Source organism: Lygodium microphyllum, chromosome 2 (assembly GCF_053477565.2).
Source record: "Lygodium microphyllum isolate KBCC chromosome 2, Lygodium_microphyllum_v1.1.10, whole genome shotgun sequence".
In the NCBI taxonomy this organism is placed as follows: domain Eukaryota; kingdom Viridiplantae; phylum Streptophyta; class Polypodiopsida; order Schizaeales; family Lygodiaceae; genus Lygodium; species Lygodium microphyllum.
This window is the reverse complement of record NC_141136.1, coordinates 151,810,850-151,820,913: the sequence shown is the minus strand read 5'-3', so window position 1 is coordinate 151,820,913 and position 10,064 is coordinate 151,810,850.

The following is a 10,064-nucleotide window of genomic DNA, read 5'->3' as shown; positions in this document are numbered from 1 at the left end:
GTTATAAGCAAACTCAGCCAAGTGTAAACAAGAATCCCATGAAGTTTGGACGTCATAGCAGAAACGACGAAGATAAGTCTCCAACCATTTATTAACTCTTTCTGTCTGTCCATCAGTTTGTGGATGATAGGCCGTAGATGGAGCCAATTTAGTGCCCATAGATATAAATACTGCCTGCCAAAAGTTACTCGTAAACTTTGAGTCTCTATCATGAACAATCACTTGCGGTAATCCATGTATTCTAAAAATCTACTCCATAAACTGACTGGCCACTTGAGAGGCAGTAAACTGAATCTTGGTTGGAATAAAATGGGCTGCCTTGGTGAGTCTATCTACGACCACATATATACTATTCCATCCCTTCTTGGTAGTAGGCAAGCCAGTAATGAAATCCATAGTAATATGAGTCCATTTACCTGTAGGAATAGATAATGGCTGTAACAAACCTCCTGGCTTATGGGTACTATCCTTATTCTATTTACAAGGCATACACTTCATGACAAAGTCCTTGACATCTTTCCACAGTCCTTTCCAATATGAAATTTTACTGATCCTATCATAGGTCTCGAAAACTCCTAAATGTCCAACTAAAGGCGAAGAATGTAATTCCTCCATAATTTTCCGTTTAAAAGAAGAGGTAGAAGGAATGACAATCTTGCATTTCAACCAAATAAGGTCATTTTTGAACTGATAATGCGAGTTTTCTTCCATAGGACCTTGCTGTAATTTCTAAAAAATATGGATGAATTCTTCATCCAAAAGATAAGCCTCCTGTAGTTCTTCAATCCAATCATTATGCAATTCAGTCATAGCTGAAACTTTGCAAGCCCATATACGAGAAAGAGAATCAGCCACTATATTGTCTTTGCCTCTCGTATGAGTGATGCCAAATCATAATTTTGTAGTGTAGCTACCCACCGACGCTGCTTAGGAGTAAGATTGGATTGAGTAAGGAAATACTGAAGAACCCTGTGATCACTGTGTACTCTGAATCGGCTGCCATACAAGTAATGGTGCCACTTCTTAATTGCATGCAAGATAGCCAACATCTCCTGGTCATAAACATTCATGACCATTTCTTTATCTGTAAGCTTACTGCTCTCAAAGGCAATCACTCCATGCTCCTGTAACAAAATAGTCCCAATGCCACAGCCACTAGCATCACACTGTATGGTAAATTCTTTAGAGAAGTCCAGGCATACTAAGATAGAAGCAGAGGTAAGGAGTCCCTTTAATTGGTTGAAGCTACTATCTGCAAGAGCATCCCAAAAGAAAGCCTCCTTCTTCAACCTATCAGTCAAAGGAGCTGCAATGGCCGCATAATGCTTGATGAATCGGCGATAGAATGAAGATAAACCAAGGAATCCTCTAAGAGAAGTAGTAGTAGTGGGTGTTGGTCAATACATAAAAAACCCTCCTTATATGTGCCAAGTGATCCTGTAAAGTCTTACTGTAGATCAGAATGTCATCAAAGAACACCAAGACAAATTGAAAGAGGAAAGGCTGTAAAATCTTATTCATCATGCTCTGGAAGATAGCTGGAGCATTTGTAAGCCCAAATGGCATCACTAAGAAATGATAGAGCCCTGGATCAGTCTTGAAAGCAGTCTTGACTTAATCACCCTCTCGCATGCGAATCTGATGATACCCTGACCTTAAATCAATCTTCATAAAGAGTCGATCCCCCTTGAGCTCATCAAGAAAATCATCAATCGTGGATATCAAATACCTATTATTCACTATGATCTTATTAAGATCCTTGTAGTTAATGCACATTTTGAAAGATCCATCTTTCTTTTTGACTAACAGAATTGGAGATGCATAAGGTGAAGAACTTGGTTCAATGAATCCCATCTCAAGAAGTTCCTTGATTTGCTTGGCTACTTCCTCTCGTTCACACTTAGATAATCTTTAAGGTGGCTTATTAATTGTCTTTGAGTTGGGCTCCAAATCAATAGGGTGATCTAGTGCTCTCTTGGGAGGCAATGAAGTAGGCACCTCAAACAAATCCCTATAGTCCTCAAGAAGAGCTGTCAAGGCTGGATGGTTTGCTGAATTATTGGGCTGATCTTGCATCTCTTTATTCAAATGCAAAACAAATATTTGTGAGTGCCTCTTGTAGTCCCTTTTGAGTTGTTGAATGGTAATAAGCTAAAAATTTGATCTACTAGGAATTCCTTGTAAATGGATGAGCTGTCCATTGAAGATAAACTCCATATACAACTGTGAGAAATCCATAGTGATCTTACCTAATGTCATCAACCAATCACAACCAAGTACGATGTCTATAGGCCCCGTTTTCAAAGTAATCAGGTTTACTTTTGCTTCAAAATATTCAGCCAGTTGTAAAGAAACCTGTGGGCATATCTGTGTGCTGATTTCTTCTTCACCATTGGTCACTTGAACTCTAATGGGATGCTGTAAATCTGTGGGAATACAATCCAGCTTGTCCATGATGGACTTATTTACAAAACTATGGGTACTACCACTATCTATCAAAATGAACATTGTCTTTCCATGAATGTTACCCTTTATACGGAGTGTATTAGGGCTCTTAGATCCTGTCCAAGCATCCATGGAAATAGAACAACTAGTGGCAGTAAGTGTGTCATTACAAGTCCCATATGGATCAAAAGGAACACTTCCACCTGGATCAAAAGGAACACTTCCACCTGGATCAAAAGGAAAGGAGTCAACTGGATCATAGAAATACTCTTGCCCAACTTCTTCCTCAAGATCTTCATTTTCAGCATTGAGTGCAATTGCAATGGCTTCATCCATCTCATCTTCAAGATCCTCAAAGACTAACATACTTTGAAGCTTGGGTTTGACATTTTTATATACACACTTTGAAGCATGATTAGGTGTATACTTTTTTCCACACTTGAAACATAAGCCTTTTTCCTTTCTTTCTTTGTAAAGATCCATAGGAATGGACTTAGGATTAATGTTGGCTGAATTGGATTTAGGCTTGTTGTCCCCTTATTTGAAGTCAACTCTAGGACTATTTGATGTCCTGAAATTACTTTGAGGTCTAGAAGCATTGAATGGTGGATAAGTTGGCATCCTTAAGCTCCCATTTGGCACATGATTGCTGCCATAAGTGTTACCAACTTGCCCCTATTTAAAAACAGTTCTTGGCTGTCCAAAACTAGGTTGAAATGAAGATTCTGTTCTATATTTTCTTCCATAGCGCTCCGCAAACTCAATAGCCTTAAAGAGGGAAGTAGGGATATGTGCCATGACATCAGCTGATAAAGATGACTCTAAACCATACATGTACTTGTGGAGCTTAGCCTCATCATTGATGCTTTCTACATACATGGTTAGGTTGAGAAATTGGTTGGTGTACTCTCTTACACTTAGGCCTCTTTGTTCCAAACCATACCATCTCCATGCTAAATTCTCTTTTTCAAGAGGGGAGACAAATACTTCAGCCATAAGTGCCTTGAAAGCTTCCCAATTCTCTACAAGTATGTTTTTCTTTTTTATATACCTCTATCAAGTATGGGAAAATCTCTCCAAATGCAAAGAAGAAAAATGAATCTTCATGTCATCAATTTTAGGGAATATGTCAAAGTAGGATTCCATCTTAGAGGTCCACTCCTCTAAATCAGATGGTGAAGATGACTGACCATTAAATTTGGCTAAAACAATCTTGTCCTTTAGCTCTGTTTCATGGAATGGTTGCTGTCCCAAAATAGACTGATCATGAGTACCATGCATTGAACCCCCAAATTGAGATGGAAATTTCCCAATAAGTGGCTAAGAACCACTATGCAATCTTCCTGTTGGTAGAGGACCCCTAGGAAGTTGAGTATTCAGCCCAAAATCTTAAGAGTTAACTCCATTCAAATTGCCCAAATAGTCATCATGCCTTTGTGAAGTCTCACCTACTTCATATTGGTTATTTGGGATGCCTCTTTGTCCAATAATCCCATGACCATGACCATTTTGATTAGATGGCTGAAGTGGGGTTGAAGGCTCACTGTTTGAATAGGATTTCTCCTTAACTTCTTTAGATCCCATTTGCATCTGCATATTGGTTATTTGGGATGCCTCTTCGTCCAATAATCCCATGACCATGACCATTTTGATTAGATGGCTGAAGTGGGGTTGAAGGCTCACTGTTTGAATAGGCTTTCTCCTTAGCTTCTTTAGATCCCATTTGCATCTGCATCCTTTGGGAGAATTGTGCCATAATTTGAGTATTAGATTCCACCAACTTGTCAATAGAAGCCTTTGTTTAGTTGTTGAATATACTAACTTCTCAATGGAAAACTTTGTTTGATTAGTAGATAAAACCATTTGCTCCATTCTTAATAATAGGACCTCATGACGTTCTCTATGTCTTTGTTCATGTATGCACAAGGTATTATTGAGTATACTAACTTCCCCTTGTTGTTGAGGCTCTTTTGAGGTGCATTATCCAACATGGAATCTCTGATTTTCTGAGCATAATCATCCTGGATCTTATTTTTACCCTTATGTCCTGCCATAATAGTGCAGTCCTGCAGTACCCCTTGTTAGAAAAATGGCTATAACTTTTTCTAGGAAACTCTGATTTCAAAAATTTTTAGTTCAAATCGAAGCCAAGAATTCCCTCTTTGAGATAAGTTGTTGCATGCTATAACAGATTTAGGACATAAAATTTTGCAACTTAATTTCTAAGTTTGAACTGTCTAGGCCTGCACCTTGTTTTAACTTGTAAGTGCCCTGTTTTGACCCTGTAAGAAAAAATAGTAACCCCAAATGGTTACCAAACCCTGTAGAGGGCTGAGTAGGACTTGTGGATACCCTGTAGTACATGCACTTGTACTTCAATAATGAAGGGTGTACCTATAACAACCTGTAAATGCCCTGTAGTGCCTTGTAAAATCCATGTTTTACCCTGTTTTGATCCTGAAGATACTTGAGCCTTTGGAAACCCTTCAATCTTCAATTCTCCACTTGTTGTACCTATGTGAGGGATAAAATGGCATGACAGGCTCCCTATAGGAGGTGGGCAAAGTTCCCCCGGGTCGGTTCGTTGCACCCCTTCGGGATCTTTGATAGTGAGGGAGGGTCACCTCTCTTTTGTCCCACTATCTCCCTCGGCATCCACTTTTTTCCTCGGTGGGTATATCAACATGGTAGTAGCTTGCTAATCTAATCAATCAACATGAAATGCATTTCTAAAATATTCATTTAGCCCCTTTCTTGAGATGCAATTGTATAGAATTTTGCAAAACTGGATAGGATAAGGGTCTTACCAATGCAATTCAGTTGATTGCTAGTACTTACCCTTTTACAATATTTCAGCTTGGGTAAAAGAATTCAGCCAATCAATGGATTAGAGTGAGTAAACTCATCAATCAAAAGATCCAATCACTTGGATTCAAGTGTTATGCTGGAAATTTCAAATTGAAGTCTCTAATTCACTGATTAGAACTAGTATGCATAGAGCAAACATTACATTACATGAATGGATTGATTCAAGCAAGGGTTGGTTGAAATTTGATGGATATTATTCAATTCTTTAATCTCTCAATCAAATGGATTAAGCTTAGCAAATGGATTAATGACAGAGATTAAGAATTAAAGAAGAGTACCTTTCACATGGTTGATGATGACTTGATCAATCTTCACATGCTTGATAAAGCCTCTGATGGTCCAATGTTGCCAAAATAATATTCAAGACTTGTGTATTTAATGCTTAAAAACAATCTTGAAGCTTCAGATGCTTGAGATTGAAGTATTAAACCTGTTTTCCACAAATTTTGGCTCCATGGAAGCTCTTGAGCTTCAATCATTGATCAATCGTGCTTAATCCTTGCAATTTGTTGAAGAATCCTTACTGGAATGATCCCACGGGCTAAAAAGATGAAGAATCTTCAAGAAATTGTTGAGAAATGAAAGCTTAGGTTGAAGCTTTCATGGCTGCCATAGCTAGGGTTTCTTAGAAATAGGGGAAGAGGAGAATGGCACTTTTGCCATGAATTTGTGGAAGCTTTAGCATGCAAATGATCAATGACAAAGCCACCAATTATAGTATGATCAGCAGGAGGAGAATCAAGGCCTGGAATCAGCTCGAAATTTGCAACGTAATTTTTGGGGCTATTCTCTGCAGTCCACAGCTCAATGCAGGTACAAATTGGTAATCTACTTGCTGAGGATGAAGATTAGAGGAAGATTCTAGCATGAAATGCTTGTGAAACCTCAAGGGCTGAAGGCTAGGAGAAGATCTCTGCTACAAACTCCATGAAAGCTTGACCAAAGCTTGAAGAAAGAGGAAAGGAGGACCTCTTTTGAAAAATAACCACAGTTTAACCCCAAACTAAGCCCGATTAACTCTCCTTTGCCCTAGTTACCTCCAGTTTTGCATGAAATTTGATGACGACCTGCCACTTTAGCCATCCTCCGTCATATCTGGCCTTGGAGATCTCCAAATGTAGTCTCTTACTAACTATAGATGGTCTGCAGCACTCCACTAGTCACTGTCTTGTACAATACTTGTTTGAAATTGATTTTGATGGAAGAAAATAGGATTGAAAAATAGAAGGGAAAAATGGATCAAAGACCAATGCTTTGATACCACTTGTCAAAGAGACTTCTTACATTTGATTTAAAAGAAAATAAATATATCGAAACATTGGATTAGATTTAGATTTCTTTTAATAACTTTTTCTCATCTTTTCATTAATTGTATAGTTTGGGTGAATCACTAGATGTGTAGGAGTGGAGACATGTGCTTCGACAACAATCTTCTATTGAAAATTGTTATCTATTTTCACCTTAAACAAAAAAATTTGACCTAGAGATGAAGATCAAGCCACCTCAAATTGAAAATTTGGAGCACATCCTAGGAACCGGTGCCATTGTATACAAGGTGCTTGAGGGCCTAAAAAACTTTAATGATGTATGGAGTTGGATGAAATTTTCATAAATATTAGAGTGGATTTTAGCCTTAAGACTAATTATGGAGTGATATAAGTGTACAACGTTTATTAGCACATAACTTTGTTTGTTTTTTAGTCAACGCCTAAAATGCTTACATGCTACTTTGAAGTGTTTGAATCTTAAAACCATTGCTAATCACGCTCCAATCTATGATGTTTACCTTTAGGTTGAAGACCTTAGGGTGAAAGCTAAAATTTTACAAACTACTTGTTGAATGCAAGGAAAACTACCCCCATCCCAACTTGGTAGCTTTGGTTCATCTCAAGGGCATCCCTACAATCGAGGAAAGTAATGACCGGTCTAAAAACCCCAAGATGTCACTCAAATCCCATCAAGATGAATAATTTCCATCTGAAGGCATGTAATTTTCCTTGGTGCAAGAGTTGGATGCACTCAAACTAGGATTGAATCAACCACAATCAAGGTCAAATTTGACTATCAAAATTTAATCTCAAGGTAAAAAAGAGTGAACTTGACCTAAAAATCAAGTTACATTAAGCTGAAAACCTCAAGGTGTGAAGATTCAAAAAACTCAACTTCAAGCTGCTTGGGTTCATTCAAAAGGTCAAGTGCTTTGGGGTGAGACTCAAACCTAAGTGAAATCTAGTGTGACTTAAACATTGTTAGACTGAAAGTCAAGTGTATCACTAAAAAATGACTAGTGCCATGGACAATGGGACTAGTGCTATCTCAATCTCAAAACTATGAGCTCTATCTTAAGACCATCCCAATTGGTGATTTTCAATGGTTAAGACCTTATTCACATGCAAAATTCATCCATATAGCATCATTAAAACTAAATAAGCATAGTTATCATGTAGGTACACCAAAATCATTTTGTGAAAGTCATCCATGAGCCAAAAAAGCAACATCATTGGTGAAAACCTTGATTTATACCTAGAGGTAATCTAAGAATGCTTGATAAACAAAATGAAAATTCCTAGTCTTAGTCAAGCTTGGTCAATAATGTCTCACAAAGCCTCAACAAGCACAAGAAGTAACTCGAAGGATTTTGGCTAAGTGCTAGACTGATTTAGAGCTAAAAACACAACCTTGAGGCCTTAATTTTTGCCTTGAGGTGATCCTATATTGTTGATACCAACTAATTTGAAACCCTAATCAAGTTGACCCTCCTAGGTAGAATTTGACCATAGATTGCAAAGCTAAAATCTAGTACTACACTTTTGAACCACATATTGACAAGAATTGAGTACCCTTAATAACATTTTAACTCCTAAACCTAAGGACTTAGGGCACACCAACAACCTTGAAGAATAGCCAATACACAAGCGTATTGGAGCAAAGTAGACCATACCTAGCTAGACACATCAAGCTACAAAGCCAAGGACTCCATAAGACTTCTATATGACCTAGCAAATAGAAATACAGAAGGAAGTATTGTAGAAGAATTGAGAGACCAATTAGAATTGATTAACATAATAACCAGAGTGGGAAAAAAAAAGTATAAATCACCATCCAAACTCACTTAAATGAGACCAAGAAGCAATAAGGATGAGGTGGAGGTAATTCAAAGACTAATATCTAATGTTGTTATAGCTCACACTTCAATAGAAACTCTCCAAACCTTCTACATAGGCGAGTTCAAAACAATCAATCTACCATAGACACCATTGCTAAACTAACATCAAATTTTCTTGGAGGCCTAGGATTAGCTCTTACACAAATATCCATGAGAAAAAAGACTCAAAAAAAGAAGGCTGTCTCTAGATACTTCCTTAAGGAATGTATGATTAAAGACTCTATGAGTCTATCACTAGTAATTCTAGCCTAGACCGTAGCAATTTGAATGGAGTCATTAATGGAGATTATAGGTCTCAACGGCCTGCATAAAAAGAGGATTAGGGATAAACAAGATGAATGATTTTAGTGGCTTATATTTGCCAAGTGTTTAACTTTTTATTTTTTTATTTTTTTATTTTTAACTCGAATGTTTAGTTGATATTTTGAAATTATAGATTTGCCTACCTTTCTATGGTACAATTGCCATTCATGTGAAATAAAGATTTAAGAAAGAAGGCTACATTCACCCCACTATTTATCATTTTCAAGATATATATGTTGAAATTTTGCCATGTTATGTAGCAATGAAAGTCTATATAAAGTATCACTAGTTAGCTCTTATGGATAGACATGTTGATACAATTTTGTAGCACTAACTCACATTAATTATCAGATATATAGCTCTTATCAGCAAATTTTAATGGGTTTTTTATAAGATACTTTGCATACTTGTTTTGAAGATAAATGAAGACTTCAAACTAGGATAGAGAAGAATCATAAAAGGTAGAGCCCTAGTGGAAGCACACAAGCGGAAGCAATAGCTATGGTGGAAGGAGCAAGAGAGCAAGAGAGGGAGACACCATATGTGGGAACTCCAATAGTCACAATGTATGATCGGCCTTCCCTTATTCAATAGTCACTAAAATAATAAATAATTAAGTGACAATGATGAGTGCCCACCACCTACTATGTACATGTGTGCGAGTATAGTGCATAGTGTGTACATGTGAGCACCTAAGTGTAGGCACCTTTACCCCCAACAACCCCCCACTTAAAGGAAAACGTATAGAGAAAGTATGGGTACATAGAGTATAATAGGATGAGGGAAGATGTCATCTCATCCTATGCCCATTAATCACCTAAGGAAGGCAAAACATTCCATTAAGAGACTTTTAGAGAGCACGTTTGTAGATCTTTACAAGCTCAACAATCTTGTCCTCTACCACCTCTGTGATAAAGTGATAGCACACCTCAATGTGCTTAGTTTTTTCATGGAAGACCAGATTACGGGCTAACTGAATGGCACTCATAGAATTCGAATGCAATGTAGGAGTAACGGTAATACCAAGGTCATCACAGATGGCCTAACTACTACATGGTATTTCATGTATGCTATGTATCTACAGTGATATCTAGCATTGATGTATGAGCTCACATATGGTTATGGCATGCTTTGGCACTTGTATTTGAGCTACATTTGATGTACTTCGACTTGGGTCAATTACTTTGAGCTTTTATGCTTACTCACTTTATGGATATTGAAGCTTCATTGGATACTTATAATCTTGAATATATTTGTGATGCACTTGGGATTCCTGGATGCT